The 20704-nt window shown below is 36.7% G+C and overlaps 1 long non-coding RNA gene across 1 annotated transcript in view; it reads right to left on the bottom strand.

The window, feature by feature from the left end:
• The window catches only part of LOC137632474 (uncharacterized), a 61628-nt gene extending 54520 nt beyond the window's left edge, over positions 1-7108 (bottom strand). Inside the window, exons 1-2 of the long non-coding RNA XR_011042046.1 lie at positions 6969-7108; positions 942-1000 (exon numbers count right to left, since the gene is read on the bottom strand). This is a non-coding gene — a long non-coding RNA (uncharacterized lncRNA). The remainder of the gene's footprint in view (positions 1-941; positions 1001-6968) is intronic.
• Between the last annotated feature and the right edge of the window lie 13596 nt (positions 7109-20704).

Here is a 20704-nt window from a genome sequence, read left to right as displayed (position 1 = left end):
CATTCAAAGCATGGCAGTCACATACAAGTCCATCGATACTGTTGTGGAAGCTGATGAAGAGGTTAATTATCCAACTTTTTTTTTTCTTTTCAATTCACTCCATTTGCCAGAGATGCCACCGCACGTAGCGCAATTGAAAAGCAGCATGGCAATTATATTGGGAAATATCAACCAGCCAAATCTTTGTAATAGCACGCGGTTTCCAGTAGAAAAAAAAATAATAATTAACAACGTCGTAGAATCAACACTCTTGAGAGGACCTTTTAAAGTTGAAGATGTCCCCATTCCTCGCATTCCTATGATTCCAACGAATATGCCATTTCAATTTAAGAAATTGCCATTCCCAATCCGATTGGCATTTGCAATCATCGTCAACAAAGCTTAAGGCTAATCTTCATAATTGTACGGTTTAGATCTAAAAATGGATTGCTTCTCACATGGACAATTATATGTTGCGTGTCTAGAGTCGGCAAACTAGACAATCTCTATATCTGCCCAAACAATGGAACCAAAAATATTGTATACTCACAAGCAATGTGAAATTAAACATAGAAACGTGCGCTTCTTTTTCTTTTCAATTTAACCAGACTGAGCCACAGCAACGCGTGGCTGGGTTCAGCTAGTAACTAATAATTAAAAAAAATAAAAATCCTCTGAAATAATTTGACTTCATAAAGGAGAAATTCCAGCTGTTTTACCTAATTCACGTAATATAAGATCCTCCTTAATCTTTATAATAACCTTATAAAAAAATTTCTATAAGACTGGATGCGTCTCGTGTTTTACTAAAAAACCTTACAATGCTTCCATATGACTAATGTGATAATAAACGTCTTCAGTGGCTACATTTTTTACACTCCAACTACAAAACAAACACGGAGAAGCTAATAAAGATTTCTATGAAAATATTTAACAAAATTATCATCTATTCAAATACTTACTCTTGCTCAAGGGGCCAGTCTCTATCAGTTTTCCAGGAGCTCTGCTACTGCGGGCGCTTCTGAAAAGGACATTACGAGTTTATTGGCAACTACAAAGCTGGTTTCATTATCAGAATATATTTTATCTAGTGAAAAACATCAAGCGATGATCATCCTGAACATTTTCAGAAATAATTTTTCCTTTAAAAAAAAAAATTGGTTCCAAAACCACTTCTGTAATTTACCAAAATGTTAAAATGCTTTCATAATATATTACTTTTACGATTGGCTTTTTAATGGCGCCTGTGAAATCCATTGTAAAAGGATGTACAGATGGATATGATCTGGCTTGGCTATGTCTGCACACGGGAACAATCAAATGATTTGTCATCAAGACAATGTTTTGAGGGACTTGAAATTCAAACCTTTGCCTGGCTCAACGTTCTTCCATGACACCGCGGTTATGTTCTTGTTACTTGATATAATATTGTAAACTTGATTGTGAAATAATCAAAATCTTTATTCTCTCATCTAGGTTAGCTGGTAAATCTACATTTCAAAGAAGTTTCTAGTTCTCGTTTATCAATATTTGTCGATTAATTCAGAATTTCCAAATATTTTTCTATTTCACATTTTCACAGCCATGGCCTTTACATCGAAGAGTAATTTCATCCTTCAACCTATGTAGTTCTGACGAAAAATAACGTAAAAAAATAACGAATCGAAAAACGTGTCTACACCAAATACCAAAAGAAAAAACTTGAATCCCGTTTTCGTCTGAAGCCTAACTGGAGCTCAGTTTGTCAGGATAAATGTTGTCTTCCATATCGAGATGCCACTAAGACATTATATATATATATATATATATATATATATATATATATATATATATTATAAATATACCCACATAACCTACACATAAACATCTTATACCGTATGTGTTCCCCTCGCTGTAAAGAAAAGGTAATGTCAGAATTTTAAGGGTTACTTTACTAGTTTTGACACATCTAACCTCCGGGAAGTTATATATATATATATTTTTTTTTTATACTTATCAACTAAAATAGCTATATAAACGAACATTGCTTCAATATCATATTGACCTCATATAAATGAAACAATTGTGAAATTTTTATCACTAAAAATTGATGTCAATAACAAGTTAGATATCATTCCCATTTCTATAATTCAAACAAAATACATTCTTCAGTAACTATGCTTTAGGCTAAAGATTTTATCGGTAACATCGAGGCACATGTCTAAAAATAGTGAGAAATTTATTTTTACATCTGAAAGTGCGATGATAGTTATAAAATGGCTGAAACAGTAATTTTACTGGTTGCTTGTCGTCATCTTTTTTCTATCATACTAAACCCAACACTCAAAGGTCGTAGACGAATGGCAGAGGCAAGGTACAGGACATCAACTTTTCATTTTTCTTTTCCGAAACTTTGCATCCATGTCCACTAACGTTTTTTTGGTCTTTTGCACCTCAATCTACAAAGATGTTCAACAGCAATGGAGATTAAGCTACTCATCCCTGCTTCAGGCCCACTTTCATTTCAAAACAGACACCCTACTACCTAAACACTCTAAAACACACGTCTTCCATCATGATAAAAACTTTAAATCTCTCTCATAAACCTATTATCTACACCAAAATTCTAACGTTTTCCCTTTACCCTCATATATCTCACACAATTGGACCATAACAAAAATTAGTTCAACACGTCTACTTTCCTGACCAAATCAATGGATTTATTCACGTATCAATCATTTCTTTACCTAAGTGATCTTCCCAATCACAATTCAACCATAAAACTTCTATGTTATAGTAAGTAATGTTATTCCATTATAATTCTTACAAAGGCTTTACGTGACAATTACCCCGGCCCCACATTCCTTTGGAACCTTCCCTTTATCAATATATACCTTCTGAACATGACCAGTCACTAAAGTGTGCTTTCACTACACACACACACACACACACACATACATATATATATATATATATATATATATATATATATATATTTATATATATATATATATATATATATATATATATATATATATATATATACACACACACACACACACACACATATATATATATATATATATATATATATATATATATATATATATATATATATAAATATATGTATAAAACCACACTTTTTTTACATTGAATTCTTATTGAAAGCGTTTGTTATCCTTCCAAACACTTTTCCGTTTTCTGTATATCTTATCATCAATAATAAGATTATTAAGGGAAATGTTAATACTACCACTAATTCCTCATTATTTTAATCTGCTGAATACTCTTCCAGCCATTAAATATAAGATATGTGCATTAACCTTTTTAAAAATAAGTTGTCGTGTAATCATAATTTAACGACAGTCGATTTTTCATGAATTAAAATCAAAAGCTTCTTGTTGACAAGAAATAAATTGAAAAAACGGGGAATTCATTTCCCTTAGGTTGGAAGATATGATATATATATATATATATATAGAGAGAGAGAGAGAGAGAGAGAGAGAGAGAGAGAGAGAGAGAGAGAGAGAGAGAGAGAGAGAGAGAGAGAGAGAGAGAGAGAGAGGAATCTGGTAAAGCATTGTCCCAGGATAATAAAAGCTGTTTTATAAGAAATCTGATTTGATATACTGAATTCAAAATGTGTAGTCGGCGTAAATTTACTCAAAACTCTAACGGAAAGCATTGGCAGCATTAACCACTAGACGCATTTTATACACAAAACGTAAATTTTACCTTCCTGGTAACTAACTAAAGTTTTGTGTGCAAAGTAACTATTAAAATCTGCAAAATTCATATATAGCCTATCTACCAATTCTACAATAAGCTTACCAATGACGTGATTACCTTTAAATAAACAGGGTTTTCACATGTTCGTTAGCAACATCAGATATTATCTTCATAAAACAGTCTCTCAACCGCATAAAAACATATAAGCACAAGGAATCATACTAGAACCATAAAAAAAAAATGAAAAAAATTCCACTAGTGTGTGTTTCCTTAGAAAACACATTAACTTTAACAACAAACAACTAAAATATAAACATTCATCGATGAATTTATTTCAAAATATAGGAAAAAGTAATGATAATCTATACATTCACGATATTCTTGATTGGTAGCGATTTTAATTTGAATGTTAAAATTCAGCAATAAATTTACTTTCAATGTAATTATAAAAGTAATTGCAATATTTGATCCCTGGATTATTGATGAATCATTAGCCTACCTATGGCCGAAGCTAAAGTTATAAATGATAAATAATATACATAAAATATTAACACTCAAAAATTGGATTTGAAATCAACAACTCAACCACAAATTTATTTAGAAGAAATAATGGACCTTTTCGGTTTGACTGCCGCAAAAATTATGAAACCAAAATACACTTTTCTAATGCAATTTTTTATGCTCTTTCCGAAAATTTAATATTTTTTTCAAGAAATGAAAAATAAAAAAGTTATGGATATTTAAAGGTGTTTATTTCCTTTCACAAAAATCTTAAAAAGAAAAAAAATCTTTAGAATTCTTAAATATTTTCTAGTACCACCTTGAATAAGTCTTTATCATAATGTAAGGATTTATTTGTGATTTATTTTTAGTTTGTGACCTGAGAAGGATGTTCCGGCTAGGGGTTGTGACCTGGGAAGCGGGGTCTGGGGGGCTTGCCCCCAGGCTAGGGGCTGTGACCTGGGAACTACTAGGTTAGGTTAGGTGGGTTTGTTAGGTTCTGTACCGTTTTACAAATCTCAAGTGTTTAATAATCATATTATCAGAGGAAAAAATGAAAATTAAGTTCCTTAACAAATGGATAGGAAATAACTGGCCATAACTTTATTAATTTTCATTTCTCGAAAAAACTCATTTCATTTACGGAAAGAGCATAAAAACTGCATTAGAAATTTTTATTTTAGTTTCATAGTTTTTGCGGCAGTGAAACCGAAAAGATCCGAAATAATACTGTAAACGTGACATTTTATGAAAATTAAACTGACAGCTATTGCTGCTAAAAATTAATGAAATACTTAGCATGGCAAGAAAGACTATTGATAGGCTGTGTGTAGAGACATGGAAATGCAGTAGGCTACAGAAATTTTTCCCCAAGAAGGTCTCAGTACAGTACTTTTCAGCTGTCGTCTATATGACTAGTTTTGTGTATGCATGTGTATGTAGAAGAAATTTTGTTTACAAATAAGATCTAATGAATATCCCTGTCTAAAAACCAAAAGAACATGATTGAATCTGTTTTAATGAGTGGGTGACTTTTGGCAACCCCGTTCCCCGTCCTATGCCCTTCTGGCAAGATCAGGTGGGTCCTTGGCTAGATTAAAGGGATAATAATAACTTATGCATCAGAAACTTGGAGCCTTACTGAAGCCCTAGAACATAAGCTAGTTACAACTCAAAGAGCTATGGAAACAATGATGATGGGAATAACACTAATAGACAGAAAAGTAGTAGCATGGATACGAGAGCAAACTAAAATAGAGGATATTCTAACAGCATGTAAGAAAAAGAAATTGACATGGGCATATCATGTAGGCCTGATGAGAATGACAGACAATAAATGGAAATTAAGAATAACATAATGGGACCCTAGAGACTGTAAAAGCAGCAGGGACGGAAGAAAGACGATTGGATTGATGAACTAAGAAAGTTTACGGGGTAAACTGGCACAGAAAGACAATACACAGAAGCAAGTGGGAGGACATGTAAGAGGCCTTTGTTCTGCAGTGGACTAGTAACAGCTGATGGTGATGATGAAATCAGATAAATGTCTGTATAGACCGTGATGTTAGGAAATGTGTATGCATACCGCGGTAAAATTTTCCTTGTTAGTTCATTGGAAATAAAGTCAAAGACATCCCAAGCTCTAGAAAGCGTTACAAAAACAAGAGGCACGTATCTTGTATAATCAATACATGCGTGGCTAAGCAAGATGAAATTTCTACCGTTGCCCAAATCCTACCCAAATGTTCTTATACCACATATTATAAAAAAAATCTGATCACAGAAAACTAATAGCAGACGGCATAAATTTGCGGTGTGAATTTCGTCTCTATCCATAGTAGGCCTATTTGCTGGGACATATAGTTCTCTAGGAGAGATTAATTTAGCAACTGTTCTGAAAAATGATTTGATTTTTGCTTTAATGTTTCAACGTTCTTCACGCATTGACTGTAATATCCTCAAACATATCATGCACATATGGCTGTGCCTGTAAGTGAAAATTCTACAAAATTTAGGCTACGGGTCACAAAAGCTGCCGTTGCAATGAAAATGAATGTAGTATAACAGAACTTTCAACTACTCTGCGATGTATAGGCCTGCATTATATTAGGGCTACTCGTAAAGACTATTAATTTCCAGATTTCGATTGTTTTTTTTTTTTTTTTTTTTTTTTTTAATTGGGTAAAATTTCTACATTTATTTATATTAAAAGTAGTCTTACAATCACGTTTCCTATGGAGGCTGAAACCGGCGATATCTTTGAGTTGTTAGAGTTGTAAGAAAAGTAAGGGGATATGTACGCTACTAACCTAAGGAACCCCATCTCAACCAGGCCTACTGTGTCTTGTCCTTCATCTCCTTATGGGGTTGGTGTGGCAGTGAAACAATCCCCTTATTATATACTAACATTGAAAATAACGCTGTAATTACCATTACGTAATAAATGAAGCCTTTCCTGGGAAGTTTGCAAGGAAGAAACTTGATTAGAACGAATAAGAACTAAATCTTACCTCAACGCTCTTGTTGACAAACGGTAATATGGTGTGTGTGTGTGTGTGTGTGTGTGTGTGTGTGTGTGTAAATATGTAAATATATATATATATAATTACCGTGTGTGTGTGTGTGTGTAAATATGTAAATATATATATATATATATGTATATATATTAATCATGGAATCACCTGATAGTAGAGGTTGATACTTGCTGTAGGCCTAGACCTTTCCAGACACTCACTAGTCACTACTTTAATAATTTTTTTTACCAAACGGCTGTAGGCTACCTCAATTTTCACTGGCGTCGTCATCTCTGGTTTCTTAGTTAACGAATTGGGCGAGCAAGTCGAAAATGTTGAATCTGCATGCTGTGGTCAAGTTTCGTTTTGTTATCTGGCCAAGCAAACCTGAGTCTCAGTGGCGCCACTGACTAATCGCGCGGCCATCCTCTTCTTCATGACAATCAACGTAGGACTCTGCTCACTAGCAGGGTTTAAACTTTTAAGGTAAATTACCTTGGTTTGAGGTAATTTCGCATTGTTTCAAGGTAATGTTTAGGGTAATGATATATTTAGGGCAATTTCGGTTTTACTAGCTTCAAATTTAAGGAAATAGTTTTAAGGTAATCTAAGGTAAAAAGCAGCAGCATCTAAGGTAATGCTCAAGTTTAAACACTGCTCACAAGTGACTGGTTTAATCCAAGACAGCGACTTGGGTATTTCAACTGATTTATGCCGTCCTTAAAAATTGCTACTTTATACTTAGGCTGTGCTGGGGAGGCAATCCAGAGACAATATGCACCACCATCTCCTCGTATGCCTCCTGACCCAAAGAGCATCGGTTAGATTTCGCCAGTCGTCTCTATCTTGAGCTTTTAATTCATTACTCTTCCACTCATCATCTCTCACTGCACGTTTCATAGTTCTCATCCATGTAGACCTGGGTCTTCCAGCTCTTCTAGTGACTTGTGGAGCGCAGTTAAGGTGAAGTAAACTCTCTTGGGGAGTGAGAAGAGAATGCCCAAACCAACTCTATGTACCCCTTACCATGATCCCATCTACACATGGTACTTGAGAAATCTCTTGTAGTTTCATTTCTAATCGTGTCCTGTCATTTAACGCCCAATATTCTTCGGAGGACTTTGTTCTCAAATGTGCTAAATCTGTTGCAGATTGTTTCACTGTCATACCACAACTCGTCCATACAGTAACACTGATTTCACTAAACTGACATATAGCCTGAGTTTTATATGAAATTTCAAGTGATTTGATTTCCAAATTTAAATTAACCTAGCCATTATCTGATTTGTTTTTTCAATCTTTCACTTAACTCCAGTTTTAATGATCCTGTATTGGAGATCATAATTCCTAAATACTTGAATGATTTTACCTCAATCCTTTCTCCTTCCAATAATATTTCCTCTCCCATTGCATTTTCTGTTCTCATCATCTGTCTTTAGTCTATTCATCTTGAGCCTAGCCTCATGTGATATTTCATGCATTATGGTAAGCAAACATGGCAAATCCTGTGGAGTTCTACTAATAAGGACAGGATCATCAGCATACTCTAGGTCCGCCATCTCCAACCATTCTATGCATTACAAAATATACAATATGCACGTTTAAGATGACCCGCAGTCGCATTATGAAGTAAAAATAAAATTGTTTGGACAAGAAGTATTGAGTTTCAGTCATGCATTACTGCACTGTGTTTAATAAAAGATACATATTGAAAGAAACAGTAGGCTATTAGTATACCTTACGCTAACAAGATTTATGACCACACAAATTACCTCATATACAGTGCAATATTAGACTAGCCAGGCTGTGTTCTAATGCTTGCATTCAAATGGCAACGTAATATTCATTATTGCCAGACGCTTAAAATGCGAGACATGTCGTGCAGGGAAAACTGTATCTATTAATAATAGGTTTGATTTCTAACCATAAGAATGTGGATTAATACGTCTATGTAGCATAAGCTTTCCTTACTAGTGAAATGTTATACCAACTCTTCTTGAAGTAGCCTATTCATGTGACTATTTCTACAACTACATTCTGCACAATGCACCATTAACATTACAAGAAAGAGGAAAACTTTTAATTTTTCCCAAAGCCACACAACTGGCTGCTTCAATAAACTCAAAATGAAAAATAATAAGAACAAAAAATCGGTAAAAGTCGATTTTCTCAACACTGATTTTCATTCATTTGAAAAGTGAAATGTAAAACGAGAATGACACCTAATATTAAAAGAATTGCAAACAGATAAAACAAGGCATTTAATTAAATGATCTGGGTTTAACGTAGATTTACTTCAAGGTTTGATTATGCTGTAATGCATCTTCTTGAAAAGTTTGAGGTAGAGTCCGTATTTCGGACGGTTTTCGGTGATAAGTTTTAAATTAAGTAGACCAGATAAAAAAAAAAAAAAGTTAACAAGCATTGGTGACAAAATACTGTCAAAACAGTTAAGAATATCAAAACGTTCACTAATTTTTAATGCAGATTTCACGGAGAGAAACGCAATAAATTTTCCCTGAAATATCTCAGTGCAAAAGTTTGCTTACCTGAAAATATTAGTACAGTAGCTAATCTGGGTTCACCACATTTCTTTCTTTTTTTTTTCAGAAAAAAAAATACGAATAAAATGATCACCGACGTATGTACACTTTACACTCCCGTGGCCAACCGAAAACTAAAGACAATCTGGGAAAATCACTATGAGACGGACATAAAAAAAAAAAAAGACTACAAATTGAAGGATCCTTAAATTTGACAACAGTAAATAAATTCGATGGAAAATACATTAAACATAATATGATTATATAACAAAAGAACGTCTGCATAAAGCATTGATCATCCTGATTCAAATACTGTGGGTAACAATGTCCGTATAAAGAGAGGGCATTCATTGGATTTATAAACTTCCAAGTCCTAATTTGCCATGGCTCCGTAGTCAACTTTAGTCTACTTCTAAATCTAAAAAATGGCTTTTGTCTTATTGAAGTCTGTAATGGATTTTTATTTCATGTGTATACCAGTAGCCTTTTGAAACCTTAACTAAACGTAGAGACAATTAAGTCACTAAAATAAAAGGCAGTGCTTTTCTTTAACTTCTAACCTAACCTAGGCTGCTGGTCCTATTCTCGTCATAGTTAACTTATGTTGCCACAGTTTTAGCCTTTGTTTGTTCCATCCTACATGTAATATTTGTTTTCTGTGAAATTTTATTTCTTAATTAACTTTGTTCCCTACGTCATAACTAATTTTGCACACTGATCTTCATTTTTTTTAAATACCTATTTTAGAATCACTTTAGCACTTGATTAGTTTTCTAAGCTTTTACTTTCAATGTCTTAGTTGCCTTTCGGTCCCATTGGTTTATGTTCGTGCTCTAATTCATTTGTGATTTATAATGAATTTGTAACAGGGCCAGGACAGGTTATTCTTTATTAGCGCCACGCTGATTAAATATTATACTGGGAAGCCTTTGAAATACCTGTATGAATTTATTCTTTGCTGCCAGAAAACTAATGATTTAAAACTTACCGTACTTTAATAATCAATAGAGCGGGTAGTAGTCTTGACTCACGGTAATTTATTTTTTCATTTGGTGTTATGAGGACAGGGAAGCTTCTTCAGAAACCATTCTGGTTTAATATTATATAAGAGACTGATCTTGCAATCATGTAGGCCATTTCATTTATAAATGCTACACTATACACTACACTGTGATGTACTTGGCCATGTATTAGGCCTATCAGTATTGCACACCTGATAAAAGGGTGGAAATATTTTTTTCTCGTAAGTTAAAGTACTGTGAAATGCCAGGCACTGCACCTACAACCTATACTGTTCAATGGCGATTTACAAAATTATATGAATTAATTATAATTTCAGTCATTTGAAGACTGCTTACTCCATCCCATCCAAATGAAACCCTAACCTCACTACCTTTGCAACAGCATTGGTCTAGGGCATTTGCCTTGCATTTCATAACAGAACATGGCAACCTTTTGAAAATTTACTGTTGTTAAACATATGTCAGCATACATGTCTTTAGCCTCATTATTTTTTTTTTTTCTATATAGCAATTGGTCTTTGTTAATATCATCAGCTCCTTGGTTGGATGTTTTGGGAGAAAGAGCTTTACCGCAAATTCCCTTTTATACTCTTATTATTATTATTATTACAAGCTAAGCTACTGCATAACCCTAGTTGGAAAAGCAAAAGACTATAAGCCCTAGGGCTCCAACAGGGAAAAATAGCCCAGTGAGGAAAGGAAATAAACAAACTACAAGAGAAGTAATAAATAATCAAAATAGAATATTTAAAAACAGTAACAACATTAAATTAGGTCTTTCATATATAAATCATAAAAACAAGAGGTAGAGAAATATGATAAAACAGCATACCTGAGTGTACCCTCAAGCAAGAGAACTCTAATCCAAGGCCATGGCCATGGTAGAGACTGGAAACTATTATATTTTTTCTTACAAGAAAGTAATTTGTGAAGTGATCTGCAATATCTTTTTTTTTCCCTATCTGGTTACAATATTTTCTTTTTTTAACTAAATAATTTACAAACAGAAAAAGGGTTGAGCTATAGGCCCGTTTCTTATCTAACCTACAGGGCTTAAACTTATAGCAATGTTATTCATAGAGCTAAACCTAAGATAACCTAATCAAAGATATTGTTTTATACTTGTCAACATCTGTTAAACACTAAATTTATATAAAATTGCCTTGAAGGTGTCTGGACCATTATTTGCCTTATTTTTTTTTTTTTTTTTTTTTTCAAAATAATTCCTCACATCAAAAACTTTGTGGAAACATACTTCCATGCTAACGCAATATACTTACCAGCAATATGTAGAATTTCGCTGCATTAGTTAAACCAAATCTGTAATCTTAAATAGTACGGAATGCTTCTCGTTGGCCTGTAAGTGCCACAACAAAAAATTATATGTTGTATCCAATTCTTCTTGGCATCATATCAGAATTTTCACTATATGTATGCTATTTTTGGAATAAGAATAAAATACCTGCATGAAAATCTTGGTAAAAAATACAAGTACTTAAACTTCTTTTGTCAACAAAAACTGAAGACCACCATAATTAATCAAATACAGTACAACAAATTAAAAAATCCTAAAATTCTATGATAATAACATCAATTAGCTAATTTTAATGTTGTCATTATGCAGATAGACATAACAAAGAATGATTCTAGTTCTAAGATATATTGTGCTAATATAAATAATCATCTTAATCTCCTACACCTATTGACTCAAAGGACCTCGGTTAGATTTTGCTAGTCGTCTCTATCTTGAGATTTTAATTTAATACTTCTCCATTAACCATCTCCTACTTCACACTTCATAGTACTCAGCCATGTAGGCCTGGGTCTTCCAACTCTTCTAGTGTCTTAAGAAGTCCAGCTGAACATTTGGTGAACTAATCTCTCTTAGAGAATGCAAAGAGCATGCCCAAACCATCTCCATCTACCATGATCTCATCCACATATGGCACTTGAATACTCTTATAGTTTCATTTCTAATCCTGCCCTGCCATTTAACTCCCAATATCCTTCTGAGGGCTTAATTCGCATGTTTGCTAAATCTATTGGAGATTATTTCATTGATATACCATGACTCCTGCCCATATAATAACCCAGATCTCACTAAACTGATGTATAGTCCGATTTTTATATGTAATTTAAAGTGATTTCTGAGTATGAATAAACAATTATTAAATTTCTCCATCATGATGTTATGGATGGTTATATATTTGCAACTGGTATCACACAAAAAATAGTACATTTCCTTAACCCTAATTCAAGCCTATCCTACACCATCTTAATTCCCAGCTTAAAATTTCCAAACTTAACCTAACCCAACCATGGGAAGACTATAACCTCCAGCTAACCTTACAACAAGTGTGCTAAAATACTGTATGTGAAAAGACTATCAATTGTGCAAAAAAAAAAAAAGAAAAAAAAAAAAAAAGAAATAAATAAATCATTAAGGCAAAGCCATTTATAAGGGAAACATTTTAACCTACCCTCCTTCCTCTAACAAAGAGTTAAGAATATTAACAAAGAGGTCGATCAGATACTAGGCCCTAAAGTGGACACATCAACACTAAAAGCTTATTAATGATTCTGTAAAAGGAATAAAATTAGTTTAGAAACTGCAATAAATACTGAGGGGTAAAACAAGTGTTAAATGGAAAGGAGTAAAGTACTTGTAAACGACTAAAATTCAACTGAAATGCATTATTCCACGGCATTCATAGTATCTAATGTTAATTATTGACTATGGAGTTTTTAGGTTGAAAATAAACAAGACATGATAATAGATTTCTTTACTTAATGCATTATAAAATAATTATTGAGTGTTCGATGATATAAAATAATATGTTTCTAAAAAATTAGGCTATATATTACACAGTTCAAATATGTACTAACAATTTGGTATTACTTATTACAGCAAATATACGTACTTATTTCATGGATATTGTACTACCTCTGAAAATTCAAGTACAGAAAATAAATATTTCATTGCATTACCAACTCCTATAATCTTGTAATTTTTTAATATTTCAAATGCTTTTTTTGTAAATTAAAAATTTAACAATATTATATATCCAAGACAAAGGAAAGCTCTCGGCAAGCTATTTACTAAGAGTGTTTTGATTTTTCAAATCTTAATCATAAATAGCTGCAGTTGTTGACATTACATAATCAATAAATAATTACAGGAAAATATCACACTTGTAACAAATAGTCATTTCAGTTACATAGTTTACCATGAAAATCATGAGGCACTTTGGTATCTATTCAGAATTAATTGTAATTATTAATTTTCCCGAAAATGAAAGGCACTCAAATATGTTTTCTATATTAATTCTAGTTATCATCTCTCTTCATTTCAGTAAATTCATGGCTTTACAAGTTAGAACATATTAGTGAATAAAGTAAATGCTGGGGAAGGGAGAAATCACCATTGTGCGAAAAAATTCCATTTTAGAGTAATCAGTTTTGTTATTACAGCTATCTAGTAAACTGAACTCCTTCCCCTTGGAATTAAAATTATTTTTATTTTAAGTACTATAGTAATAATTTAAATTTTATCATATATAAAAGAAAATATGTTTATATAATAAAAACTTATAAAATAAAACAACCTGTCAGCAATCACATTGAAACATACAGCGCCCTTGCTAATGCTGTATGTCTTGTAATATCATAATAGAATGAAATCTCTCGTTTTCAATCTTAGGGGACATTTCCTCTCCTCAAATGGTCTTGTTTGTATTCAATTTAAGAATAAAAATATACAGTAATGATAAAAGGGGCAGTTATTTAATGAACTTTTCAAGGGGAAGCAACACTCACTTTTAAATTCTGAACCAACAATGTCTGTTTAGCAGTGTTATAAAGTGTAATATTGGTAAAGCTTTTGAAGGGGAATTTTATACCTATACCCTGGGATAACATTTAACTAAATCGATATTAACGGAATAGATACTGGCACTATTATAATAATATTGATAAAACATTGTGTCGTCCTTAAATTTAGAGTTGTTTGGTTTTGAGTCCAATGCTAAATATATAGTTTGTAGCCATATTTTCAGTTTGGAAAAGTTCTCTATCAAAAATGACAAAGCAGATTTTTCCTTAAAAATTTTCTTTACACAGCCATAAAAATTCTGCTTAGTAAAGAACTCAATAAATATTAAATTCCTCAGCCTTCACATAAAAATCAGATCTTATGGTATGTACTCTAAGTAAGTTACAAAGCACTTTGTATCGGAAATATTAAGATATATGTGGTTACCGAGAAAAATTACTATTAAAGCCAATAAACTTTAAATGCAAATCTGGAAGAATTGTTAATGGGGATTTTATCATGATACATTTTCTGAATAACCCTATTTTTGGCAAGGATATCACCAACACTAGCATGAGTGAGGTGAACATGAATAGGTTTGGTTTATTAGCTTGCTAGACACACTAAAAGTGGATGCTAACTACTAGTGGCCAAGAGTATAAAGATAAGGTTCTTTTTTTGTGCTGTGAAGACGTTCTACCGTACTAGCACACACAAAAATGACTCAAACAACTTTTTGTGACATCTGAATCTTCAAAATAATTTTTGAAACTGAATATATTGTGCATTAATTGCCACTGAACTAAAATATTTCCTGAAATGGCTGAATACTTCCTTATATGAAAAAAAAATATCATCCTGCATTTCTCGTATCATCTTTGAATGCAACTTGCAAGCATTTCTAACCTTGTAAAATACCCTAACCTAAAGTCAACATTGTTTGTTTATCACTGAATATCTTGTGCAACAATAATATAACCACAGGTGCAGGCTCTTATTTTGTAGTTAAATGCCTATCATAGACTGGGCCTGTAATAAAGTTATTGGGCACCACAAGTCCCTGAAAAGTCTAGGAATATAAGATGTTCAGATACTGATCCATACACAGACAAATACAAATGCAGAACTGGCATGACTAACAAACAGCGTGTTTTTGTCAGATAAAATATAGTTTTGTCACTCGAAAATAGCTTATAGTTACACTTACTTCAAAGTACAATACCTACTATTGATGATAGAGTAATAATCCTTGTATGAAGAACATAATGGTTTACTATCATTGCCATCAAGAATAATATTGCCAACACAACCTTTGTGAATGAGATGTTACTAAATTATGTAGACTTTTGTGGCAAAGATGTGTTAAAATAAAATTATCCATGTCATGTATAGTATCTGCAAGTTTCCCAGTTCTTAAATACAGTACTGTATTAGCTATTGCAAGAAGTGATTCTAAGTATCTGTAAAGGTATTGTGAGCTATATCTATTATTTCAATAAATGTCCCAGATTACAGTATTTGCTAATCTTCAGTACTTCATGCATTACCAAATATCTAAAATATAGCAAAATGCTTCGTTTTACTGTAATAAACTGGAACTATGACTATTTCATAACAGTAAAAATTACGATTTCCATGGGGATTTTCCTACCCAACTTTCTCCCAAATCTACACTTACGGATAAAATAAAATATTTTGAGCAAGGATGAGGCAATTACATTTCAAAAGGCAAGAAGAAGGTGATCAAATTCAACCAAGAAAACTAAAACAGATTTGTATTTTGCAATTGGAAATTTTAAAAGAACCACAAAGGCAAAAGAAAGAAGAGAAGTTCATAGCCAAATGATTGAAAGTGAAACAATAGTTACCTTCAAGTGACTAATACATAGGTTGTTAAGCTGAAATGTTTGAAAAACAATATAGCTTTGCCTAATAATAAGAAGAGACCATTGAAGAGGAAGTGTGTGACAAAATAATCTCTTGAATTGATATCAATAGAGTAAATGTATATTATAACCAAAAAAAAAAAAAAACATAAAAGTTTAGAGCTCAAATGACTAGATTACTTTGATTCATTGCCACAAAGAATATACATGCACCCTAAATGTGCAATAATCCAAAGAAAAACAAAGAGAAAACTATTAAAAAGTTTTGTAATGGATGAAAAATATCTATAAAACAGTATTGCAAGAAATCACAAATTTTAAGTAATTTGTATTTTTCCTAACATACTTACCGAGAAACACTTTGCTTAGGAGTCACTGGTGGCTCCTCTCTAACGACCAGAATTTTGCGTAGTTTACCCTACTATATCCAACGTGACCCGTTAGCGGAAGAGAACGTGACCTGGGGCAATGCCCGAGGTCAGCCATGTGGCGACGATCTCTACCTAGTCAGTATGTTTTATGTAAGGAACAATACTCTAGGACTGTAAGGCACTGCGGGGACGGTTGGGGGGGCCATACCTGGAAAGTGTTTCTCGGTAAGTATGTTAGGAAAAATACAAATTACTTAAAATTTGTGATTTGTTCCGACACAGACACTTACCTCGAAACACTTTGCTTAGGAGACTTACACCTTAGGAGGAGGGAGTGCCCGTAGCCCAAGACCCCAATGGACAGTAGGATAAACTACACAAAAACTCATTAAGTGTGGAAACACTTACCCTTCTGCGATTTTCTTCCTTGTTCTTGTTCCATAATGGCGATTCTTGAGGCTTGTCTAATGAGCAACAGCTCTGAGGACAACTGATAGTACGAGAAAAAGGGGGAAAAGGTGACAACGAAAAATAAGCCTCCCCGTGTCTAGAACATTTGTGGTTCCCTATCGAGGCCGGGACTTAATTCGTCAATCCGAATGGAAGGCTGAGATGACCGGCCCGACCGAAAGCCCATCCTGGGGAGTTCCTCGTACCGTCCTTGAGATAATGATCAGTGAAATGTCGACCGGTTAGACCAAGTCCCTGCTCGAAGATCCTGAGCCACCGACATGTTCTTTACAGATGAAAGGACGATGCCTAGAACCCTAACATCATGAGCCCTTGGTTCTCTTGGCACTGAAAACCCCTCATTTTAGGGAGCTTGCCTAATTCCTTGTCTGACCCAAAAGGAAACTGTATTCTAGATGTTCTTTTTCGTTTGACCCCAGGAAACGACGAGGTTCTTGATAGACGGACGGGGCTTCGCCGTTCCTTTAAGACACTTCCTAACCACCCTGACGAGGCACAATTTCAAACCTTCCTGGTTTACCTCATTTGGGATTGCTGGGATCGTAAAGCTCTCACACCTCGGAACCCAAACTGACGGATCCTGTGTCTTGGCGACGAAGGAGGAGACTAACTTAAGGGGTCTCTTCTTCCAACCTCTAGAAAACTCCTCCTCATACGAAAACCCTTGTAGCTTGCTCACCCACTTAGCTGAGGCTAACGCTAACAAGAAGAGCACTTTGAATGTGAGATTCCTGCCTACAATGTCTCTTAAGGGTTCGAAAGGTGGATTTAGGAGCATATCCAGAACCCTTGCCAGGTCCCAATTCGGGATTCTCGGGGCAGAAGGGGTCTGATTGCTCGAAAGTCTTGATGAGCATGGACACCTGTCTTGAAGAACCGAGAACTATGCCTCTCAGGAGAAAAACTTTACCAAGGGCAGTTCGCACTCCCTTAACCGCTAGGATTGTCACGGCCACTTTATCCCTGAGATGGACCAGGAAATCCTCTATAATGGGCATGGATACTTTTAATGGTTCTATCTTCTTGTCCTTGTCCACTTGACGTACATCGTCCACTTGGATTGGTAGATGGCCGTAGAGGATTTCCTCAGGTAAAGGGACATCCTCCTATCTGTCTTGCTGGAGTACCTTTGTCTTTTCAGGAGGAACTGGATAACCTCCAGGCGAGAAGACGAAGGGCTTGAGGGTTTCGTGAAACCCTTGAAAATGTGGTCGTCTCCATAGATCTGGTATGTTGGGAAGAGTCCAGGGAGGGAGAGAGGCGAGACTCATTAGGTCTGCGAACCACTCTCTCTCCGACCAACAAAGGGGCTACCAAAGTCATTGTAAGGTTGGTTGCTGCCCCCATGTTGAGGACTCGACTTCTTAGGGAGAAGGGGGAGAAAGGCGTACACGTCTAGATCGTCCCATCTGAGTTGAGACACGTCCTCCAATGCCGCCTTCGGGTCTGGGACAGGTGAACAGAATACGGAGATTGTTCGTCCTCCTTGTTGCAAACCGATCCATTACTGGGTACCCCCACATCTGAATGATGTCGCTTGCCACTCGCGGATGCAGGGAGCACTCCGATGCAACTATTTGTCCTGTTCTGCTGAGGCAGCCTGCTAGGACGTTCTTCTTCCCCAGAATGAAGTTTGCTGTAGGGTTGATTTTCTCTTTTCCTTCCCAATCCAGGATCTGAAGGGCCAGTCTACACAACTATTTTGATCTCAGCCCTCCCCCTGAAAGGGCAGACTCGAACTGGGAGAAGAAGGTGACTGCTGATGTCGCCCTTCCGTCTGAGAAGCCCTGGCAAAGGATGTCCAGGGTTTCCCCTGTCTTGTAAGTCCCGTTTGGTCCACTTTCCCTCGAGTGGTAATTACTTTGTGGCCTCAGGAAGGGAAAGTGAGGACTCCTTCTGGGCGGTGTAGGCTAGAACTTGTTCAAGCCGGAGGTCCCCGTCTCCAACTCCTGTAGAACGGGTTCCACCAGGCTATGTAGCCTTTAATCAAGTCGAATACCCTCCTATACGCGGAGTCCTCCATCGCCGACGTCGTCTCACCAACCACTTCTTCCGTCCTGCGCTGGGGAGAGTCATGGTCCCGGGCCCTTCGTATCTTCTTAACGTATGCAACCAAGGTTCCCTTGTCCGACATCAGATCCACTGAATTCCCTTCCAAGTCTTCCGTGAAATAATTGCAGGTTCCCTGGACTGCTCTCATCTCTAGGACATCGCTTTGCAGAGACTTCTCCCTTTCTGTCCAAGTCCCATTCGCTGTCTTTTCCCCGGAGGTGCGTTCCCCCTCCATCTTTCTACCCGTCCGTAAACTGGCGGATTCTGGAGGTTGGGAGGACAGGGGCATTCCTTTTAGAGTGCGTGACCGATCCTGCCACCATTCTACGGCTTGTCTGGTTCCTTGCCGGACTGGCACCACTTGTCTGGGGAACTTCTCTGGTTCTAACTCTCCTTTAAGTTCCATTGAACCCTCCTTGGGATCTTTCTCCCATGCGGGACTAGCCTCTCTAAGGACACCAGATGTCCTACCAACCTCTGCCCCTCCTTCATTCTTCTGGGATGTCCTCGAAGGAAGGGAAGGAGAACTTTGTCCAGGTTGTTCAGACTGCCTATGGGTGGAAAAGGTCTTGACCTGTGACAAATCCAGGGTTATTCCCAATGTAAGTCATTCTGTTGGTTTGGGTCAACTGAGATTTAGCCGGTCTTCCGGGGCACCTTGTCCTACCCCTACTAGGACTCCTTCTCACTAGTCCCAAGTGGAAGGCCTACTAAGGCCTAATACTTGCCTTGTGCTCTTGGGCCCTGTAGCAGTTTGGCTGAACTGTGACCTTTGGAGGTGTCCTTATTCGGGTGAACACCTTATCAATGGCTATGCCCAACTTTACGTCCCTCTCCTCGGAAGGAGCCAAAGATGAATTCTTCTAGACAGGTTCCTCCATAACCCTGTTAAGGCGAGTTCGCCAGTCAATTACTTCTTGAGGTATTGGCTGCTCAATTTGTGTCCCCTTATAAAGGAGATCACCCTCCAAGATTCGTGATGGGGTGTAGATTCAACACGGGCACCTCCGCTCCGACGGGACCTGCGGCTAAGACCTTCCGGAGAGATGGGCACCTTTGTCACTTAACGAGCCTTTGATAAAGGCACAGGCTCCTCCGTGGAGGGGTGCCACGGAGGGATCAGAGCACGTGTAGAGTCAGCACGGTTCCCTCCCCGCTCTGAAAGAGTCTCGCGGTTAAGCCCTTCCAGGTGAGAAGGGTGCCTCCGTCATTTTGAGCCTTCGAGGTGGTGACGGGCCCCTCCGTGAAGGTGTCAGAAGACTCCTTCCTCGGCCTGACTCATCGAGGCGGCCCCGGGAGAGCCTCCAACCGAGCTCGTGATTGTAGACAGGACTTTGAGCTGACACTGGACGGGCATTGCCATGGCATCCAGAACCTCCGTCCTCTAGGCGGAGTCCTCCGTTATGACGGGGCATGGTCATGGTGGAGAGGGCCTCCGTCCTGTAGGCGAGGCCCCCATTATGACGGGCATCTCCATGGTGATGAGGGCCTCCGTCCTAAAGGGGGAGTCCTCCACTAGGATGGGTCTTGCCGTGGCGACAAGGACCTCCACCCTGTAAGCAGATTACCCCGTTGGCATGCCCTCATTGCCGTAGAGCAGGTACTCCGTCCGGGGTTGAAGAGCTATGGCGACGGGCGCCTCCGCCCTAGGTTGTGGACTGAGGATGGGCACTGCCGCAGAGGCGAGAGTTGGGTATAGCCGTCTATTTAGCGGTCTTACACCTATTCGACGGGGACCTTGACGGGACCCTCGGCTCATTCTACCCCCTTAGGCCGACGTTTCCTACCTCCTCGAGGTCCTGGACGACGGGACGGGATCTTCCGTGAAATAGTTCGACGGAGGCCCC

Source organism: Palaemon carinicauda, chromosome 41, assembly GCF_036898095.1.
Source record: "Palaemon carinicauda isolate YSFRI2023 chromosome 41, ASM3689809v2, whole genome shotgun sequence".
In the NCBI taxonomy this organism is placed as follows: domain Eukaryota; kingdom Metazoa; phylum Arthropoda; class Malacostraca; order Decapoda; family Palaemonidae; genus Palaemon; species Palaemon carinicauda.
The sequence above is the reverse complement of the archived record's forward strand: the minus strand, read 5'-3'. Positions and strand labels throughout refer to the sequence as shown.